The sequence below is a fragment of the Pieris napi genome, chromosome 24 (assembly GCF_905475465.1).
Source record: "Pieris napi chromosome 24, ilPieNapi1.2, whole genome shotgun sequence".
Lineage (NCBI taxonomy): Eukaryota > Metazoa > Arthropoda > Insecta > Lepidoptera > Pieridae > Pieris > Pieris napi.
Window position 1 is genome coordinate 2,249,454 of NC_062257.1, and position 25,568 is coordinate 2,275,021.

Genomic DNA, 25,568 nt, shown 5'->3' on the forward strand with positions numbered 1-25,568 from the left:
CATCCCTGGGGTCGTAGGTTCCATCCCCGGCTGTGCACCAATGGACTTTCTGCCTAAAACGCATTTTACATTCCCTCGAACGGTGAAGGAAAACATCTGTGAGCGTTAGAATGGACGGTCACTAGTCGTGTAGAACGTTCAAATATAGTTTCAAAATTACTTCCCAATTGCTTCTATTTAATTCCTACTATAAGACATTTGCTTCCTTAGTATCTTGGGAGAACCATAAGAATTAAAGTGACCGTCCATTCTGACGTCAGAATGGCTGGTCACCTATCCTATTGTACTCACTACAATGAATTATCAATTAATTCATAGTTCATATTTTGCTTCTTCCTAGGTATTCAAATCTTCGTAGGTAATCATGGAATTAAGATATCGAACAATGTTATTACAATTCCCCCCCAGAGCGCCTGGTAAAAATATACAGGCAAAATTATTTTGTGAAAAATAAGTTTATTAATGGTTTATTTAAATAAATAAAGGTAGGTAGGTAGTAACAGAACGCTTCATGTTTGTCATCAGATTTATTAAGACATAATTATAGTAAGTGTAATTATGTACCTACCTACTTGTAAAATACTTAGGCCTCATGCTGTGTGTGCATGTCATGTTTTTTGCCGGAGCTAAGCCCGGCGAAAAACCGTCTCCTCCAGGAGCCCTCACTGCATAGAACTTAAAGATCGACTTAAATAATCGAATTAATAACATTTTAGCTGTCACCCGAATGAACTTGCTCGCCAACTCACCATTAGTAGACAGTATGTGAGTCGACTAAAACGTCACCATAATCTAGAGCTAGAAGACCGGCAGTAGCTCAGTGAAGTGCGCTAGCCTGGTTTCGTATTTAGGCAACTTTTTTTTCGAGATGCCACTGGAGAACTGGCGTCCATGCGTTGGGTTGTCTCTCTCCCTAAAATATGGCTAGGGGGCCGATGGCTGGCCATGCGTCATGGTTGCAGCTCCTTACAAACGTTGTGTAATCAAAAAACTTGACGATTATAAAGAGTGGCGGAGAGTTTATAGCCAGTTCTCTTCCGTTCTACGCCCTTGATTTGAGAACTGGCAGTAAATGTAAAATTAGAAGCATTTAATTTCTTTTAGACGTTCATAAGTGCACATTGTGTTACCTATAAGATTAAATGATTTTTGAGTTTTGAGTATATACGTACGTTTATTACATTATACACTTAGCAACCAGAAGTGATAGTCAAATAAAAAAAAACTATTTGAAATAACAAAAATTAACTTTATTAAAGAACAAAACACGGTATTCTCGATATCACACTAAATCTACCTTAAAATTATCTTATACAATTAAAACAACACGACTTTGGGTATTTTAAAAACAAATACAATATATAGTATATACGTACGTTTATTACATTATACACTTAGCAACCAGAAGTGATAGTCAAATAAAAAAAACAATTTGAAATAACAAAAATTAACTTTATTATAGAACAAAACACGGTATTCTCGATATCACACTAAATCTACCTTAAAATTAACTTATACAATCAAAACAACACGACTTTGGGTATTTTAAAAACAACCGCTAACCTTAAAACAATTACACAAAAACCACCGAATAAAAATAACACAGAACGAACTCACAGTATGCGTGCTCGAAACCAACCACCTTTCTTGTCAACGTCCGAGCAACAACAGAGCCCGTGACTTTTTTTTTGTAAGGAATCTCGCTGTCGGCCTTAAGGGCCTTTACAGCTCAGCTCGGCCTGAATGGGTGCTTTTCCCGCGGCTAACGCAAGGGCGTCTCCTGTGAGTGACGGGGTGGTCAATCGCCTGATGGGCAGGACGGAAGCTCATTGGAGTGAGCGAAGTACGAAGTAAAGGACCTCGCCTTCCCCGGTTTTCTACCCTAATCTGATTAGGATTTTTATTGTTATTGGCGGCGCGGGGCGGCTTTTAATTTGTCATTGGCTATTGTTATTGGATCGTCCGGATCCGTTAGAACGTGTCGGGGCCTCCTACGAGCCTTTTTCGTCGGGAAGGTGGTGCTTTTACGCACCAACGGGTTGGGATGATGTTTAGCCTTGTCGAAGTGGCGTGTGGACGCCAACTTCATCCATTGGGCTATGGTAGGTAAGCTCCAGGTCGCGGTGGAGATCGACGTGTCTCACGTAGGAGGGTGCGCCGGTCGCAATTCTCATGAAACGCGACTGAAGCACCTGTAGCCGGTGGATATGGGAGAGGCACAATGCGCAAAGACTACTCTAGCGTATGTCATGCACCGTCAGACACGGAAAGACATGCTGCTATCGACTCCTAGATATTTGACTGACTTTTGCCATGGGATCGCTTGCCCGTATAGGGTTACCTCTTTTTTGAGTCGGAATTTTTCCCGAGAATGAGCGAGCGCACCGGGGTTGCCCCTGACACAGAGAACTGCGACGCTTTTCTCGGGATTTATTTGGAAGCCCCATTTCCAAAACCATTCGCCTAGCGACGTGGTTGCGGTCTGGAGTCTGTATACAATGACACCTCTATCTTTGTGAGTGGTATAGAGAGCGGTGTCATCGGCATAGAGGGCTAGCTCCACATCGGGAGCCCAAGGGATGTCGCTGTCTACACGGTGCGCATAGAGCGGTCGGACAAGAAGCCGTGTACGATACGCACGAGTCTTAGTGGCACTTGAAGGTGGTAGAGCTTGTAAACCAAGCCGTTGTGCCAGACCTTGTCGAAAGCGTTTGCTATGTCGAAGATGAGCGCACCCATGGCTCTCGGTTTCAGGGAGCTGTTCATCCCGGAAAGGATGTGTTCCGTGATCCGATGGACTTGATGGACGCACGAGTGGGCAGAACCCGTGACACACTGAGGCCTTTCTTATATAGAAGGCGGGTGGGGATCGAAACCACCTACTGCGATTTCTGCTTATCTATATATATAAAATAAAGTCGTGTTTGTTACAACACTTATAACTCGAGAACGGCTGGATCGATTAATCATCTCTTTTTTGGTGGATAAAATAGCTCACTCCGAATAGCAGAATAAGTAATAAAATATCGGAAAAGTTATCTAATAACAATAAATTAATTAATTAATTTTACGAATGCAAACACCATGTAGTGCCATCTGTTGACAAAATAGCGCACTATTTTACATCGAATTCGTGTCAGTTCAAGAAATTCCGATCTTGAAGTGAATGAGGAGATGCATAACCAGGCTTTGATCTTGATCGAAGACATGTGTTTACCTCATCAAAAAATGTTGTACCTATATCAGAAAGTGATTTAACATGCAGTATCGCAATATTGGCGCAGAGAGAAGAATATGTAAAACTGTCATTCTTCTTTCGCAATGGCAAGCAATAAAACATTTCTGTATTTCCAAAATAGTTAGTTTTTTTTATGAAATTCTAAATTAAGTATAACTAAAGTTAACACGATATTATAAGAATGTTAGGCGGAACGAAGTTAGCCGGGTCAGCTAGTAATACAATATACAAGTTAAAATATGTAAACACTAATCACAAACAACAGACTGTCAATGTCAAGTATGTTATACATATGTTATGTTAGGCACACACAAAATACACAAAATTTTTATACACAAAGTTTTTTGTTATTAGTATAAATTTTTAGTTACTATTAAAATTACACAAACTGTTAATTATTGCTTCAAAAATTTAAAGTAAACATTCATAATTTCATTGGCCAAACGACTGCCTGAAAAGCGTTGTGTCCCTATGACGTACCTTACCTATAAACACGTCACCAACCAAAGTCAAGTTTATTATTTCGACCGCAAACAATATTGTAATTAGACAGGCGAAGATAATATTTACATTTTACAAGAATACTATTCGTACATGATTTTTGATTTGTCTAATCCGAATCGCGGTAACTATTTTTATTCACTTTATAATAAAATATTATTGAATGCGATCTGTATAAAACATGGCGTTAGTTGTGTGTTTACAGGCATGGAACTTCATAGAGGCTGGTGCGACGCAATCGCCATTCCTAGAAAAGATTTTCGGTGCATTCTTGAAATTACGAACTATTAATTTGAATTTTTAAACGCATTACCTTAACATATTAAAATTAACAATATGGGTAGGTTCTATAGTCAGTAATAAAATATAATATGCTTTTTAAACTTATGTTAAATAGCCCAGTAGATAATTATGATCTTGAAATATTTGTGGGAGATCCGGGAAGGTTTAGTGCTCGTTCAGACATGGCGGATTGAACCGCAAAAATTTCGACTGTTCAAACATTGGTGGTTAGTTAGCGATCAGTTTCAAGATGGAAGTCGAAGAGTAACTAACGTGTCTGTGGTTGATAAAGAGAAGGCAGATTCAGAGAGGATCGAATGACACATGGTAAATTTGTAACACTATTGACTATTTGAGAATGTCAATAAAATCTTTTGATGAACTCATTGAACTAATCAGGGAAGGTATTTCAAGCTCTGAAACACATATGAGGGCAAGCGTGTTACAAGAAGAAAAACTCTCCACTTCATCAATAAATAACTCAGTGTCGAAGCGATAGCGAGCTCACGGTGCTCTTGTTATGACGTGTTAATCGCGCGGTGCCCGCAATGCTTATGAACGCTGGGTAAGATCTTCATAGTAATAGAACCGCGCGGGAGTATCGCGATTCTATTTTCTGGCTGTTGGGTTGCGGAAACCGTGCGGTTTGATTAACCGCGCGGGTATGTCTGAACGATTACTTAATAACTCATACAAATAAGACCCGCGGTTCCCGCCGTGTCTGAACGAGCAATTAAACGATGGGAAACGTAAAAATAATTAAAGATAATACTAAAAACGACAGTTGAATTTCCCAATACAAACTGTTCTTAGATGGGAAATTGAACGTCTTTTTAGAAATAAAAAATTGTCACTTGGTTGTCACCGACCTCTTTGGTCTGTTTTAAAAGTTTTGACACAAATATATGTTGGTGAAACAAAGTTCACGGGGTCATCTAGTTACATATATTTCTTTAACTGGAAGATATATGGAGATTTGTTTTTCAAAACTGTGAGCAATAAAAATTTACTTAATGAATTAATCCACTCCTCACACATCTCACAATAGGCAGCGCCTATGCCATGGTATTCAGGCCGCTGCTAAACATCGTAAGATAAAGAGAGATTTACCTTCTTTAAATTAATTCATCTACTTTTTTTTCGAGTAGAGAAAATCTAGTAAAATTCTTGCATAATATGTTACAATCTCTATAGAGGTAATTAGTTAGGAAATAAGAATCTCAAAGGGAAATATTAGAGATAGATAAAACGTTTTTAATATTTCAAAAACAGGAGAACTTAGTACTGACTCATGTCTCATCATACGATCGAGATCTCCAATAATTTCTGTAAATAAATTTGTTTATTCAAATTAAAAACTACGTAAAGGTCCAAGGTTTCCAGTATATATATACTGCCCCCTTAAAATGATAATATAAGTTAAAAAATGTCTTTAACTTTACAAACAGAAATTAATATTTTAAAAGAAGTTTTACTTCAATCGCGCGTAAAGGTTACACGCTCACACTTTTTTTTCGGTGACTGGCTTTAAATTAAATGAATAATCTTCATATTAAAATTTTTATCATTTTCATTTTTCAGATAGAATATGGGGAATGGGGATAGCGGTTACCAATTTCGAACGCAGTACGTATTTACGAAATTTTATTGTGTATTTATTAAGTGTCAATGTACCGTCTAACCTTAAATTTTGTAGAGGCATAATTCAGTTACGTGGCGTGAGGCGAGAGTTCTCAGAAGAGTCCTCTGACGGAGAGGCGCCGGCTACAGAGGCGCCGCACCGCGAGGCGTACAAGACAAGGGTGGTCTTCCACGCCTCGCTCAAAAAGACGAAGAAGAAATACATAGTTTTTTTCTAAATATATAGACTACATTATATTTTATTGTGTATTTACGATTTCGTGTTACAATAGATAAATATCATTTGAAAATTTATATTTGAAATTACAAACCTATATTGTAATTTTCATTTCATTTTTCAGTCAAATGGGACAAGGTTCCTATTCGTTCAAAGTCAAAAGATAGTAGACCACATCAAGACAATGGAATCGGGGCCAGGAAAGCGTAAAACAAAAAGTATCAAATAAAAGTTGGCGATTGTCCAAAGATGGAATACGCTCTTTACATATGGTTCATACAACGGCGTTTTAAACACACTCCTATACCTGGAGAAATTCTGAATGCGAAAGCAATCGAATTTTATAAAAAAATTACCCACAAAGATGATTTTCGTGCCAGCGATGGATGGCTGGAGAAATTTAAAAAAATGATCTCTTATCCGTCTATCAACCATATCTGGTGAGAAATTATCAAGCGACGAATCTGCAGTACAGCCATCTATTCAGCATTTTAAAAACAATGTAGAAGAACTGGGTCTTCTTCCTGACGCAAGTCTATAACGCAGACTAGAGTGGTCTGTTCTGGAGACTGTTGCCCAATAAAACATTCGTATCTTCTAAGAAGCAAGTGCACCAGGTCGTAAAGTGAGTAAAGATAGAATCACATTCATGCCGTGTTCAAATGCTACTGGTGGAACGCACAAATTGGATTAATTAGTGTAATTGGCAAAGCAAAAAATCCCAGAGCTTTCAAGAACATTTGTCTGACAGTCTTCTACAAGAACCAAATTATAAGTTGGGTCACGAGTGAGGTATTTTGAAACCATTCGCTGGTTTCATAAAGACTGCCAAACATATAATTCTTCGCAACATGCGAGAAAAGGTTTTTAAGCAAGGACAAGTTGCACAAAAGCAGACCTCAATGTACCGTCTAACCTTAAATTTTGTAGAGGGGTGATTGAGTTGAGACCGGAGGGGTTGGAGTCGGAGGAGTCATCTTCGGAGGAGGCGCCTCCGATAACTCCTCCGGCCACCGCGGCTTCGCCGCGCCGCACCGCGAGGCGTACAAGACAAGGGTGGTCTTCTACGCCTCTGACAAAAAGACGAAGACGAAATAGTTAATACGAGCCAGTTTTTAGTACATAGTAAGAGCCCCAAAATTCTCGATAATACTGCGACTACCATAGCCGGGGACCGTGTGTAAACCGTATACATGAGAAAGAGCTAGCACGGTTGCACGGCACGGCGACCGTTTCTTTCGGCACAGGGACCGACACCACCTGAAGAAGGCCAAGGTGCGCGACTTCGTGTGCCGCTGCGGGAGCCTTTTTCCCGCGGGCCAAGCTGCTGTGGCACCAGGAGACGCACGAGGAGCGGCCCAAGGCCTGCCCGTACTGCGGAGACAAGTTCGTGCACGCGGCGTCGCTCACGCGCCACGTGCGGCGCTCGCACAACCACCTGTACGTGGCGAGGCGCTCGGGCCGCGACAAGAACGTGCCGTACAAGACAAGGGTGGTCCTCCACGCCTCGCTCAAAAAGACAAAGAAGAAATACATAGTTTTTTTTCTAAATATATAGACTACATTATATTTTATTGTGTATTTATGATCTCGTATTAAAATAGATAAATATTATTTTAAAATTTATCTTGTGTCAATGTACCCTCTAACCTAAAATTTTGTAGAGCTGAAATGGAAGTCGAAGAGGTGGCGGGGCCGCGGCCCCCTTCAACACGAAAGAGACGTGGGTCTTGGCCTTCGACCCGTGCGGACTCTCCGCATACGAAAAATTAAATAATATTTAATAATTTCAGTGATATACTATGCCGTCAACGCCAAAGAAGTTTTACTTCAATCGCGCGTCTAACCTTAAATTTTGTAGAGGGGAGATAGAGTTGAGAGAGGCGTCGGAGGAGTCATCATCATTGAATTTAAACCGCCGAACAGAAAATAACCTCAAAATCGTTTGACAGTGACATAACCTGTCGATGTTGCCAGTCCGAAGAAAAACGGCCCATTTTGAAGAAATGGGCCTGTCTTCTATTCACTCAATCAAATGTCGTATTTGTATTGTAAAGTATAAAAATGGGGCCGTTCTTCATGCGACCACCTAGAAGCCATAAACGAAAGACGTTTTATAAAAAAAACGGTATAGTGAAAAAGTTGTCGAATTAAACGGAAATTAATCAATAAAGCTTTTTATAAATTTGAGGAATACTTAAATGATCTTAATCCTTGGGATTGATTTGCTCAAGTTCAAACAATTTGTATGACAATACTTGGCGATTAAAAAGAGTGGCGGAAAGTTTCTTGCCAGTTCTTCTTACCCGCTCTACGCCTTTGGCTTGCGAACTGGTAGTAAATGTAAATTTACATTTAATTTAACTTGACAATTCAAAAGTATACTTGGTTACCCGCTTGAATAAAGATATTTTGAGTTTGATAAAAAGAAGAATTAGGTAGAGTTAATTTTAATATTCCATGCCCTTTTCAATGTTTGCAGAGTTCCACGCTTCTACCAGCAGATAACAACAATATTTTATTTAATTTCACTAAAAAACTTTAACGTTTCTATTGCACTGTCGTCTGCTGATAAAAGACTGAAACTGAAACGAAACAATTGCAAACACTATCCCGCAACAAATGAGAGCCTCCTCCGCCTCCGGTGTACTCCCGTCGGAGGCGGGAATAAACATTTTTAAATTGATAATTAGAGCCGTGTTTAATGTAAAAAGCTTCAAATCTGGTTATATTCATTTAACTAAGAAATTTTAAAAATTTTAAAAATTAGATAAGAAAATTAAAAATAAAAATCAGATTTGACGTGAGTGACTATCAAAATTATTCTCTTGTTGTTTTTTTCTTTAATAAAGTTTTTTTGGGTTAAAAGTATAGTTTAAAACATGTTTGGTCCTTCTTGAACCGGATTAGAAAGTGTAATAAGTGCTAAAAACAATAGTGTAAAAGGCTAAGTACTTATTACTGCGAGTTGAATTATTTGTTGGAATTTTCGAAAAGTCAAGGTCAACCTACGCAGAGTTTTTTAACAACAAATGATGGCGAGACCACCCCGATTAGAGCTAAATTACCTCCTTTATCGATTCCAAAGTTCGCCGGTAATTATAACGACTGAACAAGTTTTAAAGATTTGTTTAAGGCTCTCGTACATGACAACGTGCATCTAACAACAATTGAAAAACATCATTATTTAAAAACTAGTTTATCGGGAGAGGCTGAACAACTTCTAAAACATTTTGCACTCACGGAGGCTAATTACGATAAGGCTTGGAGCACACTTGAGAGTAGATACAATAACAAACGTATGATTGTCACTACAATAATTAGCCGCCTTTTAAATCAAAAGAAGATGAACACAGAATGTTTTAAAAGCTTAAAGGAAATTTTAGATACTACGAAGGAATGTTTGAGTTCTCTTGATAATCTCGGCGTGGATACCACATGGGATGCAATCATCGTAGGTACATTTAGTTGTATCCAAATTGGACTTAGAAACTCACAAACAATGGGAACAGTCACTTGGATCATCTCAAGACATAACCACATTTACCATTTTATCATTATTTTTAGAAAATCGTTTTCGTTCTATGGAAATGGTAAATGTTACTCACAAAAAAGACCAACCGCAGAAAAAAGACTTAGTTAACAATTATACAACCCAAAAACCCACAAATATGAAATCATTTGTCACAGAAGTAAGCAGCGAATGCACTTATTGCTCATAAAACCATTATATTTGTCATTGTAAAGAATTCGCCGCATTAGGTGTTCCTCAACGTTACGATTTTATTAAGAAGAATGGCATTTGTTTTAATTGCCTTGTAAAGGGTCACTCCGTTAATGCATGTAGGCAGAGCACTAATTGTAGAAAATGTCGACGACATCACACTCTGCTGCACTTCACAAACCCTAACAAGACCACATCAGTGCCAGAAAGCGATGCAGCAACATCCAGTACACCTGAAACAAGCCAAACCACATCAACCGTCGTTTACAAAGCTGAGGTTGACAGCGACAGTGAAGAAGTAATATTGGCAACTGCACGAATTGCAGTTAAGTTGAGGAACGGCGACACTATAGTCTTGAGAGCACTGATTGATCCGTGCTCGCAATCAAACTTTGTTACTGAAGCGGCAGCTCAACTGCTTAATCTCGAACGCACTTAAATCAGCGGAAAAATTACTGGCATATCATCTATACCGCTGACAACCAAGTCACAAGTTACGTTGAACTTTCATGCTATTAGAAATCCATCACACATGATCACAGCTAAGGCGTACGTCCTTAGACGAATAAATTCGAGATTACCATCACAAGAGCTACCATCAGATACCTGGCCTTCTGAGATTTCGGATCTTGCCGATCCACACTTTCACAAGCCAGGATCTATCGACGTGCTATTAGGTGCAGTTGTATATGCGCATATTATTCTTGACGGAATAATAAAACGCAATGAGTCTCTGGTCGCTTTGAACTCAAGATTGGGATGGCTAGTAAGCGGCGAAGTTGCGCAATCTGGCCATCAGTCCACACAATGTAGTTGTTATGCACACACAATTCGAAGTTGATCAGTTGCTACGTCAGTTTTGGGAGATCAATGAATATTCACCAAACGTGAAGCCTCTGTAAAAACCTGAAATGCAGTGTGAAGAGCATTTTAAGAAAACTCACACTCGAAACACTGACGGTCGATATGAGGTTAGCCTACCCTTCAAGGACGAAGACGCTCCAAATTTAGGCAACTCCAGACAACTTGCTTTGAAGCGCTTACTTCAGATGGAGAATAAGTTTAAGCGAAGACCCGAATTTCACGAAGAATACTGCAAGTTCATGAGGCAATATGAGTCACTCGGTCACATGGAGGTCGTCCCTGAAACAGAAAAGAAGAATAGAGCTTATCACCTACCACATCATGCTATTCTTCGTGCCTCGAGCCTCACTACAAAGTTGCGCGTAGTTTTTGACGGAAGCGCTAAACCTGTAGACGGAAACTCACTTAACGATGAGCTACTCATCGGCCCACCGCTGCAACAAGATATACGAGAATTAGTAACACGGTGGAGACAACATAAGTACTGCATAGTAGCTGATATACAACAAATGTACCGACAGATACTTATCTCAAAGCAAGACACTGATTACCAGAGAATCTTGTGGCGCGAGTCATTGGAAGATCCGATTAGAGAATATCGGTTACTTACCGTCACATATGGCAGTTCATGTACTCCATATCTTGCCATAAGGACACTTCATCAACTTGCAGAAGACGAACGTGGAGAGTTTCCTGAAGCTGAGCTTCTAAAAACTGATCTCTATATGGACGATTTGATGACGGGCTCATCTACAGAAGAAGACACTCAACGGCTTCAACGTCGCTTAACTGAACTGTTTAAACGTGGCGGTTTTCTTCTACATAAGTGGTCGTCTAATAGTGAAACTGTTTAAATGAGATTCCCGATTCGAAAAAGGCATTAAAAAGTTCAGTGAATATTAAAATGGATGATTCGGTGAAAGCTCTGGGCATAGCCTGAAAACCACAAAGTGATATATTTGAACTGGTAGTTAATTTACCTCATGACAACGATGTTGTTACAAAACGAAGTGTGCTATCTGCGATAGCAAAAACGTTTGACCCTCTGGGTTGGCTAGCACCTTGATTAGTTATGTTAAAAATGTTTATGCAGAAGTTGTGGCTAGCCGGCCTGGACTGGGACTCTGAACTTCCAGAAGACCTGAAAAATGAATGGCAGAATTACCTGACTAATTTTGAACACATGCAAGCCCTTCAGCTTCCACGTTGGTTAGGGATTGCAAATAATGTAAAAATTGAATTGCACGGTTATTGTGACGCCTCTTGCGCCGCCTACGCTGCGGTTATTTACATCAGAGTCATCACGGACAATGAGATAAAAGTAAGTCAGTCTGGTCGCAGCCAAAACAAAAGTCGCTCCTGTTAAACAGATCTCATTGCCACGTCTTGAACTTTGTGGAGCAGTCCTATTGTCTAAATTGATACTGTATGTCAAATCTAGTCTAAATATTGAAGATAATTGTGTATTTGCTTGGACAGATTCCACAATAGTTTTGGCTTGGTTGCGTAAAACTCCAAATACTTGGAAGCCATTCGTTGGTAATCGCACTACCGAAATCTTGAATGTTACGAATAGTAGTCAATGGCATCATATTAAGTCTGCGGATAACCCCGCGGACTGCGCCTCACGCGGTATCAGTCCTGGCGAGCTGATGCAGTCACAACTATGGTGGGAAGGTCCAGCTTTTCTTCGCGAGTCTGTTGAGATTTGTTACCCTAATTTCACTATACCTGCAACCACACTCGAAGCAAAACCGAGAGCAAAAGTTAGTTATTTATGCACCTCTGAACCCAATGAATGTACTATGTACCTCAATAGATACTCAAATCTACTTAGACTTATACGTGTGACAGCCTATTGCTTTCGATTTTTGCGGCTATGTAAAGATAAGGTTCTCAAAAGAAACGATAACAAAACTGACATATCTCACTACTGATGAAATTAAAAATGCATTAAAAACTTGCATTCGAATGTCAGTCTGTTTACTTTGAAAGTGAAATAGGATTCTTATCACAGAGCAAACCTATCCCAAAAAATAGTAAACTTTTACCTTTAAATCCGATCCTAGACAATGAGAAAATTATTGGAGTCGGTGGACGTCTTGTAAATGCTCAAATACCACCGGATATGAAGTCTCCTATAATCTTACATCACAAATGTAACTTAGCCAAGTTGATTGTAATTGATGCTCATTTGAGAACACTACATGGTAGAAATTCGCTCACATTAAATGTTGTACATAAAATATATTGGATTCTCCGAGCAAAAAACTTGGTAAAAAAGATTTTAAGATTATGTAAACCTTGTTTTACCCAAATTGCACGACCTATGACTCCGTTAATGGGTAATTTACCACAGTGCAGAGTCAATCCGTCACGCCCATTTTTGACCAGCGGCGTAGACTTTTGTGGTCCATTTACGCTGAAACTGTACTCTGTACTCTGTACTGGCACAAAAACTTGTAAAGCTTACATAAGTGTGTTTTTGAGTATGGTACAAAGTCTGTGGCGACGTTGGCAATCTTACTATGTTGCAACATCGATACAAATGGTCCCAGAATCACCCCGACTTAAATGTTGGTACGGTTGTTTTAGTGAAAGATGATCGTTTACCTCCAGGTAAATGGCTTTTGGGACGAATTGTGGCGAAGCATCCGGGAGCAGACGGTGTAACGCGTGTAGTCTCCTTAAAATTTAAGGATCGTGTATTTAAGAGACCAGTTACGAAACTGTGCCCTCTGCCTCTAGCTGCTTCAGAGCCTTAATTAAATTATAGTTCATAGTCTTGTTTTGTAGATTCTCACTCTATTTAAGTTAAGGTTCAGATGTTTGTATCTTCCACGGTTAAAGAACCCATATAGTCCTTGGGCCGCGGCATGTTTAATGTAAAAAGCTTCAAATCTGGTTATATTCATTTAACTAGTAATATTGACGTAACAACCTCTTTTTATGAATAACAGTAAAATGAGGTTAGATAAGAAAATTAAAAATAAAAATCAGATTTGACGTGAGTGATTATCAAAATTATTCTCTTGTTGTTTTTTTCTTTAATAAAGTTTTTTGGGTTAAAACAAGCCGAGACGAATGAGTCCGGATAATCGGATGTTCGAAACGAGATTCTACTGTATTTTATTTCTTAATTTCTAGAAATGGTAATTTTACCACTGTATATACATAATGTACTATTTCACAATCCAATTACATCCATTCTTGTTTTAATCCAACATTTTGTGACATTAAGTTTCTTTATCAATCACCAACTGCCTGTAATGCAAACAATCACATAGATAGATCAGTGTTCCGCAGTTTAAGTGAACAGTGTACCATGGTCATTGGTTGTTGGCAGCGGAAAATGAGGTTATATTATAAACTAATCTAATTTGTATATCCGGAGGATATTTTTGATCGCTTAAATGAACTCAATGGAACCTTAGTACTATTGACAAAGAGATAAGAGCAGCCCTGCCAGTTAGGGTTGTACTGTTGGTGTTGTTGGTGTTGTTGTTGTTGTTGTGAGTATACGGGCTGACCATACGAGTCGTATTCTTGGGCCGTGTAGGCCTCCGCTGCTCCGTAGCCCGCGTCTCCGGCCCCACCAGAATTACTGAAACATTTATAATAATTATGAAGAACAGAATAACAAAAGTGTTATAAAGAAGTATCTGTACAAAACATGGCCTTAAAATAAACACAAATTTATTCAAAAAATCCATAATTCCAGATTTAATCATTTTTTTTAATAAAACGATTACAAATTAACCAAACCACCGAGAACACAATACTTATACTACTTTGGGAGTTCAATATCGTCTGAATTTGTTTTAAACGAGTAAAAGAACATTAAACAAAAATTGGTTTAGTAAGTATTACGTCACGCAAATTTTTGGAGATTTTTTATGAAAGAAATTGTATTCCACTTCCCGGATTTGTGTATATTCTCTAAATTGTCAACACACCAGACTGGACACTTGGACTTATGAAGTTTTTGTATTGGAGACAATTTATTAAGAAAGATGACACTGCAGAGAACAGTTTTCTAATAATACAAACTCTACTCTTGTAATACAAAAAAAAATATTAACAACAGACTAAAAACTTAAAAGCTAATCTTACAAATACATGGACAGCAAATAGTGTGTAAAAGGAAACAAGATTTATACAAGTCACGATTGATCAGGATAGGATAAGGTTAAGAAATGATTATACAGAAGAGTTTTAAAAGATGAAAGAGAGGTAGCCAATCGTACGGAGTCGGGCAGCGTATTCCACAACTTAATGGCGGAGATCGTGAATGAATTTCCTAAGAAGGATGAAGTGTGAGATGGAATTTCCAATAAACATCTATTATATTATAATTACCTGTAACTATCATTTTCATATCCCCCTTGGCCTGTTGAGTAGCCATAGTTAGAGCCGTAGCCCGAATTGTATCCCGTCGAAGCTGGCGCTGGAGCCGGAGATGAGTAACTGCCTCCTTGATAGGAGCTGCGAGGTATATATTGTGAATACCAGGTCTATCTATTTTCTCTTTTTATTGTTTATTTTTCAACTATCAGTACTGTTGTTTATATCTGCAGCTATATATCAGACGGCAATTCCTATCAAAACAGTCTCATCATAGTATGATAAATATTAACATATTATGTTTATGAAAAAACTTTGTATGTATTGGAAATAGAACGTGCCAATTTTTTATTAACAAAATACCTAAACTAGTAAATTGAATATCTCATAATATATGGAATGACATTGTCAATTAAAGAATTTGTTTCCCTTGAAATTAACTGTCTAAATATTTCTTATAGAAAAGGGAACAAACAGGCAGGAGGCACATCTGATGTTTGAAGCATCCGGTCGCGGTTTATCAGACTTTTTCCCAGTCTTTTGATGGCTTCAAGGTCTTTATAATCTATTTTTGTTGGGAAGTATTTATGTATGAAGTCTGTTGTGTAATTTTCTAAGTTAGAGTAGGAGTTCTCTTCGTCTGGCAGTCCAAAAAAATACTACATTCCGTTGTTTTGCATGTTTTTCTAATGGCGCGTCTAAACGGGCCATGTTTTGCTGCAATTGATGGCTGCAACACTGTGGCCGGCAACATTGCAAACAATAGCAGCCACACTATGCAATATTGTAGTAATGTCCCGGCCATATAGCCAAACATGTTTTGTATAGCCACATATAGCCGTTGTTGCCCCGATGGGTGGCCGGACGATCGCTAGGCTATCGAATTCAACTGCAATATTGCACAGCCAGTTCTATTGTTGTTTCAGTCACTCTCTTTGTTATGGCATAGTGTATCCTTTTCTACGCGACATGACGTTTGCTATGAGTGAAGTGTGCCTGTTGCTATATTCTGTGTTTTGCGATCAGCTGTATTTGACGTTAGATTACTATGCTAAAAATTACTGCTTTTGACATTCTAGTTCTTGAATAATTTATTATCAAGACTTATTTCTAGACTCAAATTGTCTACAGTTTCATGCCTATTTAAGTAAGGTCGAATCCACAATCTCTTCTTCTTCTGTTTATTTTTTAAAACAATATAAGCTGCTGGGACAAGTGTGATTTCGTCAGCCATTGTTGCCGGTTTGTGTGGCCCGTTTAGGAGTCTGCATCATGGGCCATACTATTGCAGACATATTGCAACACATTGCCCAGCCATAGATTGTTCGGCCATCAGCTGCATTAAAATATTTTTCTAATGGCCGGACAATTCTCAACCTCTCCCCTCCGGACCGCGGAAGCGCTTGGACGTGTCCACTGTGTTGAGTTTTGTGAGAAATTTAAATTTAAAATCTTAAATTAAAATACTAAATTGAACTGTTTGGACTTTTGTGGTTTTGAACCCGTGCCTCTTCTTGGATAAGCTGTGAAGTGAGCGCTGTTGTTTGCCATTACACCAAACGGTTGAGTGCCGGCGAGTCGAAATTCTACATCACATTCGGCTAATGACGTAAGTTAGACTACGACGCTTGTGATTTGCTACGGTACTACAAAGCTGTTATACCTACTACGATCAACTGGTGCGATTGTCTATTGTTGCTTTGCGATATTGAACTCTGGGTTCATTGAAGATATGCCCAATATCCTACGCTCACCCCCTCGTAACACTTCTGTGATGTCTTGTTCCCGATCGGAGTCTGATCTTTCGAAGTCTCCGATGACGAGTGCGGGCTGTATTGCCAAGGGTGACACCAATATAACAACGCGCTCCAAGCGACAACGAATGGAGACCTCTTCCCCGAATGCTCATTCTAGTTCCGAAAGTAGCGACTTAAGAGCGGATGTCCTGAAAATGCTTTCTGAATGGAGAGAGGATCAAGAACGAAACCTACGTGAATGGAAGTCCACTCTAAATGACACCTTAAACAAATTATTTTCTGAATTATCCAATATAAAAACTGAATTCCAGGAAATAAAGAAGTCTAACTCAGAAATAGAAAAAGGAATAGAATTTATTAACAAGTTTCAGGAGGAGACCAATGACAGAGTAAAGGAAATTGAAACTAACCAAAAAAATAATAAAAATGCCATAAAAAACTTAGAATCGCATATCCAGGATATACAGTTTCGTACAAGAGATGCAACTCTGGAGATTCGCAATATCCCGATTTCTGAAAACGAAAAGTTTGACAACTTACTCTCGACCCTTTCTGTCATCGGCAAAGCTGTGGATGTCGATATAAATAGGAGTGTTGTACGTGACTTGTATCGGCTGCCGGGTAGACCAGGAGTATCAAGACCTGTTGTTGTTGAATTTACGAGTGTTAATGCTAAAAATGATTTATTGACTAAGCTGCGAAACTTTAACAAAGGAAGGCCGGTTTCTGAGAAGCTCAATACTCATACTATCGGTTTGCCAGGAATAAAGACTCCACTTTACATTGACGAACATCTAGGTCCATCTCAAAGAAAACTTATGTTTGAAACCCGTCAATTTGCCAAGAAACATAACTACTCGTGCTGGCATTCAAATGGAAGAATACTTTTGCGTAAGGATTCGACTGGTAGACCGATTTTAATCCAATCAGAAAAATGCTTATCTCAGCTGGCAAAGGAATCATGACTCATTGCATGTAACTGCTTTCTCATTAACCTATATTGCCAATTAACTGTATATTGTTATTTATTTCTATTGATTTACTTTAGTCTTGCTAGTAATAAAATTACCTTAGTCAATTTTTTCATGTTAAGTTCTCGTTTAGTCTATAATGTATTTTCGTTTGAATTTGTATTTGCTCTTACACTTATTTTAACCTATATTCACACACTCACTGAAATTATACATCACTTGCACTCAATTTATACAAAGTGTACTCATAGAAAGAATGTAACTGTTAACAACTATCTCAGTCTGTTTTCGTGCCGTGTGTATGTGTATTGTGTTGGTCTCATTTGTGTGGCGTTGTCCCCGGGATTGTGGAATCCTCGTAGGGTTGTGCTGTACCGCGTGCCTTTTTGTCTTACCATAGTTGCGGACTCAATAAATAAAATTCGATAAAACTAATGCAATTATAAATGATATCGATAAACTTGATGTTGCACAATCTTCTCTTTGTGACATAGAGGACTGCCAGAGACTTATGAACTGCCCGAATAAGTGTCTAAAAATTATCCATCAAAACATTCGTAGTATAAATCGTAACTTTTCTGATTTTCAAACCTTATTGTTTAGATCCAGGACTGATTGGGACTTAATAATCTTAACGGAATGTTGGCTGCATAATAATCGTAACTTCCCATCTCTTGAGGGATACAACTCTGCTCTAACCGAGAAAAACTTCACACAGAATGAAGGAGTTGTAGTATTTTACAAAAAACATTTGAAATTAGTTATATCCGAGCCTGACCTTTGTGATGCCAACTGTTTACTGATTAACCTTGAGGATAATGTAACACTAATTGCAGTATATAGACCACCTGGTTACAAAGATGTTCAACGGTTTTTGGTATCTCTTGACAAACTTCTTTCTGAGATTAGTAGTCCACATAAAGTTCTGATAGGTGATATCAATATTGATATATTGGATAACAATAAGGATGTTAATTCTTCAACGTATTTGAATATGTTGGCTTCTCACGGTTTATTGCCAGCCCACATATTTCCAACTCATGGCAGGACTTGTCTTGACCATGTAATATTAAAATGTTCTTATCGCGTCTTTTGTTATGTTGCTGAAACCTCAGTCACGGATCACGACACTTTAATTCTGAAACTTGAACGTAGCACTATGACTGACAAATACTCATCTCTGAAAAAGATTGATTACCCGTCTTTGGACGATGCTATGAAGAACTTAAATCTAAGCCTTGTATATAAAATGACTGATCCCAATGAGGCAACAGCATTTCTTCTGACTGCGCTTGACACTGTAATTAAAGCAAATACGAAAACTTTAACCATCCCAAATCGTAAAAGGATCAAGAGGCCTTGGATGACTGCAGGTCTACTAAGATGTGTAAAGCATCGTGACAAACTACATCAAAAATCAAGAAAAAATCCTAGTAACGAAATATTAACGTTAACTTACAAGAGGTATAGAAATTTTTGCAACTCACTTAAAAAATATTAAAAATACTTATGAGAGCAACCGCCTACTTAAAGCTACTAAGACTAATACAAAAGTTCTCTGGGACACTATCAAACAACTAACCTACTCTAACAATACAACTAGCACTGCACTTGAATTGGTCTCTCCACTAGACCCGATGGTCTCAGTCAACAACATTAATAAATATTTCGTTTCTATCGGGAAGGATATTGCCGAAAAATCATATTCTAATAGCTGTTATAAAAAACCATCAATCAATCCTACACTGTCCTCATTCGTCATGCTACCTACTGATGAAGTTGAAGTTCAATCTCTTATCTTGCAACTGAAGAAGGACGGTGCTGCGGGCAGAGATAATATTTCTGGAGCCTTTCTCAAACGTTATCATGAAATCTTAGTCCCTCCACTTACATATATATTTAATTTGATTCTTTCTACAGGGATCTTTCCGGACCTATTCAAGCTAGCTGAAGTAATTCCGGTTTTTAAAGGTGGTAATAGAGATTGTGTCGGTAACTACCGACCTATTTCTAAACTATCTACCCTATCCAAAATCATTGAGAAATTGATAAACAAACGCCTCATCGATTATTTAGAAAGTAATAACCTACTCTCCAGCTCACAGTTTGGATTCAGACCGGGTTCATCAACAAGCGACGCAGTTCATCAATTAACTGATCATATTGTTACAAAACTAAATAAGAAAAATAAAATTTTAGCTGTATTTTTGGACATTGCAAAAGCTTTTGACGCGGTCGCTGGTCCTATTCTGCTGGATAAATTGGAGGCTTTGGGTATACGTGGTTTGCAGCTTAAACTATTTGAAAGCTACTTGAGTGATAGACAGCAAAGAGTAAGGGTGGGCAACATTGTTAGTGACGATTTGCCGATACGCTATGGTGTGCCACAGGGTAGTGTTTTAGATCCGACACTGTTTCTGGCATTTATCAATGATCTTTGTGACCTCCAGTTACAAAATGGTAAAATAATAACATTTGCAGATGATACTGCACTTGTGTTTCATGGTGATAGCTGGAAAGATACTGTCGACATTGCTCAAAGAGGATTCGACGTTGTTAACAAATGGCTCAGAATGAATGCCCTAACTATCAATGTCAATAAAACTAAATGTATACCGTTCTATATAAAAACTCCTGGTTCTAGTACTAACCTTGGTTTAACTGCTCATGTATGTTCTGATACTGATTCTTGTGACTGTCAAAAGATCTTTGTTGCCAACAATACTAAGTATCTAGGTGTCGTTGTTGATAGCACGCTAAATTTTAACTACCACATTGACCTGCTACTATCGCGAACTCGGAAACTTATCTTCACCTTTAAGAATCTCCGTAATATTGCTGAAAAATCGATAATTAAAGTGGTTTATCAATCCCTCTGCCAATCCGTTTTAAGCTATTGTGTTACTGTCTGGGGAGGGGCTTGTAAAACTAATCTTATAAAACTGGAAAGGGCTCAGCGTGCGTTATTGAAAGTAAGTTATTCTAAACCATTTTTTTACCCTACCAAAGATCTATATCTTTTATCTGACGTGTTGAGTGTTCGTCAACTATTTATACTGAACACTGTGCTCAAACAACACTCCATAACTCGCTATGATCCTTCTTTGAATGACAACAAACGATGCAAATATAAAGTCTGCACCTCAGATACCCGTTGGTCCACAGCTTTCTCAAGAAGGTTTTTTGGTTTTATGGGCTGTCACCTATATAACAAGATAAACAGGTTGATCAACATATATCCGCTTACTAAATATGAGTGTAAAAAAGCTACAGTCAAATGGCTTAAAAATCTAGACTACGAGGGGACTGAGAAGTTGTTAGTAGTCCTCAGCTAATACCTAGCACTAACACGTTATGTATACGAGTACATAGGTACACTATCACCCATGCTCATATATGCTTCACTAAGACATATATACACTAAGTCATAAATTCACTAACACATACATACATTAACACTTACATACACTAAACCATACATGCACCATCACATACACCCACTTAAATGTGAGTATATTTGTAATATTTGTAATAGTTTCTCGATCAAATTGATGTACCTACTTAAATTCCATTCGGTCCGGATGCGGAGGGACTGGCAATCTGTAATACAGGTATCCTAGTACAGTCGCCAGTCTCTCACACAGATTTTGCCTGTTAATGCTGAAATTTGTATTTTGTGTCTGTATTTTTTTTTTGTGTGAGAGAAAACAAATAAATATTTTATTATTATTATTATTAATTAGTTGCCAACAGTGCAGCCATCAATTGCAGCAAAACATGGCCCGTTTAGACGCGCCATAAGTAGCAGATTCTTTATTCTCGGCTTTCCACTCTTAACTTGAGGTTTTCATGTTTTTCTTCTATAATACTGAGTTATTCATTCAAAATTTTATAAATATTTGTTGTTACTTTTTCTGTCACTTCTTCCCCATTTTTGTTTATTAATTTCCTCTGTTCGTTCAGCTCAAGTTGAATTTTGCAAAGTGCCGCCAAAACCTCGTCCATTGTGTTAGGTAAAATAATTGAGATCTTGATTTGATTTCTTCTGTATACTGGTAGTGACCCCTAGTGGTTCAATTTGGCACTTGCACGATGAAGGTAATTAAGTTTTGCGCCCTCTACTGTCAAGACTAGAACTAAAAACTCTTTACAAACATTACCTGTCCACATCGTATCCCTAACTTTAATAATAGGTACCTACCAACTGTCGTGAGACTGATCTTAATTTAGGAGATTAAAAATGATTCATGTGCACTTTTTATTATTATTATTGTTTTTTTTTCATGTATACTTGATTAGTTTAGTTTGTTTTTTGTTCCTGATAAGTTTCTTTTTCTAAACAACTAAATGTAATACATGTATTTTTGCACTTCTTGCCTTATGTAATTTAATACTATTTTTTCTCACAGTGGTTGCCTGGAAGAGATCGCTCGAAAGCGATAAGGCCGCCAGTTGCTCTCCTTTTTATTTAATTATGTCAATTGTACTATATTAATGTATATGCAACGAAGTGTTAATAAATAAATAAATAAATAGAAGTGCAGAGCAATTTAGGGATATCTGAGCTCAATATTTCAAAGCGGATGAAGTTCTGCCACTCCCCAGTAGGCAGCGTTAGTTTCTCGTAGTTTCCGTGCGACGAGGCAGCACCTGTATTCTTCGTGAGGCGGTGTTGACGCAATGTTTTTCGTGTTTGACGGTTAGATGACTCACTATTTATAGGTTACTAGCAAACTCGGCGAACTCCGTTTCGCCACCAGATGGCTTCGTTTTATGTAACATTTCGTTTGGTGATCCCGCTTTTCTGTTGAATTTGATTTTTCCTGAATTTTCTTTTCTTTTCTTTCCCGAGACCTTTCAAACGAATGCAAAACCGTGGAACTCGGTTCGTGCGTTCTGGAGTTATAGCGTCAGGAAGGAAAACCCGACTTATTTTTATATAGTAGATAATTAAGTCTTTCAAATTGAAAACCACTCATCACAGAGTTCCGAAGGCAAATGTCCTGGTAATTGGTATTGCACCGTCACGGTCAGTCACTCACTGTATGTGCGTATTCTGTTTTCGCTGTTTTGAACACTGTTTGATTAGTCCGGTCACCGGTGTGAGGTGTCTTGATTTCACTTTGTCCACACGTTGCGAGCCGTAATGCACGTCTTTGACAGTTAAATTCACGATCTCTTTACGATTATAAAATTAATTTGGCACAAAAACACAGCCGATGTTGAAAGTGGCACAGTAGCGCAAACTACTATATAAATGGTTCATATTCTTTATTTATTAAATTTGTTAAATTTAATATTTATTAAATTTGTTAAATTTAATATTTATTAAATTTGTTAAATTTAATATTTATTAAATTTGTTAAATTTAATATTTATTAAATTTGTTAAATTTCATAGTTATTAAATTTGTTAAATGTCATATTTATTAAATTTGTTAAATTTCATATTTATTAAATTTGTGTTTACTTACAGTGGCTTATCCATTGGCCTGTGGGGCTGGATTGTGTGGCTGGTAACCTCCCGCTGAGGGTCTGCCACCACCACCACCACCTCCAGGGGGGCCATCAAACCTAGATATATATATATAATATGTTATGGTAAGGCTGTATTGGGCCATAAAGAAGTTGAATATTGCATGAATGTATTTTTCCGAATTAAGGAGCGACTCCTAATAAGGGGGGTTTGTACCAACAATTATCTGATGAATCCGTCAACCTTTTTACCCAATCAATGTGTTGATGGCAATAAGACTAAATACTAACATGTATTCAATAACTAGGGTCTTTAAAATACCACTACAATTTAGATAAAATGTGTGTTATGTAGTGATAATATAAATTGAAGGTATATAAATTCAACAAACCAGTGGCACTACAACCAATTTTAGGTCTGGGCCTCAGATCTCTGCATCTGTTTTTTGATCATTTCAATCTAATAGGCACTTGCCTATTGGATGAGGTGATCAGCCTCCTTAAACTTTTTCATCTAAGGCAAGCCGGTTTCCTTCACCGTTTGAGCAAATGTTAAATGCGCACATAGACAGTAAGTCCATTGCTGCACAGCTGGGTATCGAACCTGCGACCTCAGGGATGAGAGTTATATATCAATAACCTACATAGCCAAAGCAATTATTGTAAAAAGGACTAGGTGTCACGGATGAATTGTACAATAAATAATTAATGAAATAAATAAGAATACAGTATAAGGTATTCTGTATAAGTATAATAAACCTACCTTCGCGTTTAGGTGCTCCCCCAGTCCTCCATGTGGTGGCCCAATTGTTCGTTTGTAGGGTGTGGGTGCAGGGGCTCCTTGAGGCATAGGTCGTGGACCACTGGGCTCATGTGGGTCATGCATGGGAGGCCCTTCTGGGGGACCACCCATAGGGCCACCCCTACCTCCTCTACCTATCCATTAATTATATATTACAATAACTGTATAATAAATACCCTTAAAGTAAGGGTTGGGTGTTAAATACCACCTCACGTTTTTGACGATACTAATTATCTAGGAGTGTCCGGGGGACCTTCATTGGAACACCTCCAAGTGAGTTTTGCTCCGGAAACGCGTCTTAATATTTTTATAAAAAATTTAAAGTTTTGTGTAATGTATTAAAATTTGTAAACAATCCGCCATTTTCTACTTTTCTATTGGTTATAAGTGATGTGACGTTTACTTAAAAAAATCGTGTTTTTAATTTATCGATTGTTAATAATCGTTTTATTTATTTATCGATTATTTCCTCATTTTTGAAATTTAAAGTTATAGAATAATCAACATTGAAATTAACCTAATTTCGTGTTGATAGATTATAGGGTTCCGAAATTTTTTTAAATGATCGATACCTACTCGTCTGTATTTTCTAATTAGTACTTGTATTTCACTGTTTGCAACTTTCTATATTATTTAATTTTTACTAGAATAAAGTGTTTACTTTAATATCCAAAAAGTACCCAAAACCGAATCAGAGCACCCCACTATCCACGTGGTCTTGTCTGTCTTACCCCTAGAGTGTATATAAATAATCGGAGGCGCGGAGGAAGAGCAGCCCCCACCCGCTGTAACAAAGCACAGGCATTATGAAAGCTGTAGCGGCTGAGGCTGGTCGCCGAAGGCGACCAAAAAGCCGAGGTTGCGGAGGCTTGAATAAAATGCCTGTGCTTTGGTACGCAAGGGTGGAGGGGCTGCATTTCCCGTAGCGCCGGAGCTGTCCACAAAAACAAATATTATTTAGATTGGTTAGGTTAGAGTTAGTATATGAATATTTGGTCGCCGAAGGCGACCAGGACGCCGAGAAGCCGAGGCTTGAATAAACAATTACTATTTAGATCGGAGCTGTCCACAAAAACAAATATTATTTAGATTGGTTAGGTTAGAGTTAGTATATGAATATTTGGTCGCCGAAGGCGACCAGGACGCCGAGAAGCCGAGGCTTGAATAAACAATTACTATTTAGATCGGAGCTGTCCACAAAAACAAATATTATTTAGATTGGTTAGGTTAGAGTTAGTATATGAATATTTGGTCGCCGAAGGCGACCAGGACGCCGAGAAGCCGAGGCTTGAATAAACAATTACTATTTAGATCGGAGCTGTTCACAAAAAAAAATATTATTTAGATTGGTTAGGTTAGAGTTAGTATATGAATATTTGGTCGCCGAAGGCGACCAGGACGCCGAGAAGCCGAGGCTTGAATAAACAATTACTATTTAGATCGGAGCTGTCCACAAAAACAAATATTATTTAGATTGGTTAGGTTAGAGTTAGTATATGAATATTTGGTCGCCGAAGGCGACCAGGACGCCGAGAAGCCGAGGCTTGAATAAACAATTACTATTTAGACCGGAGCTGTCCACAAAAACAAATATTATTTAGATTGGTTAGGTTAGAGTTAGTATATGAATATTTGGTCGCCGAAGGCGACCAGCACGCCGAGAAGCCGAGGCTTGAATAAACAATTACTATTTAGATCGGAGCTGTCCACAAAAACAAATATTATTTAGATTGGTTAGGTTAAAGTTAGTATA

At 38.1% G+C, this 25,568-nt stretch overlaps 1 protein-coding gene across 1 annotated transcript in view; it reads right to left on the bottom strand.

Moving 5' to 3' along the window:
• Positions 1-24,170, bottom strand: part of LOC125061771 (cryptochrome-1-like) — a 213,317-nt gene extending 189,147 nt beyond the window's left edge. Inside the window, exon 1 of the mRNA XM_047667370.1 lies at positions 24,003-24,170. The gene's annotated coding sequence lies outside the window, so the exon portion shown is untranslated. The remainder of the gene's footprint in view (positions 1-24,002) is intronic.
• Between the last annotated feature and the right edge of the window lie 1,398 nt (positions 24,171-25,568).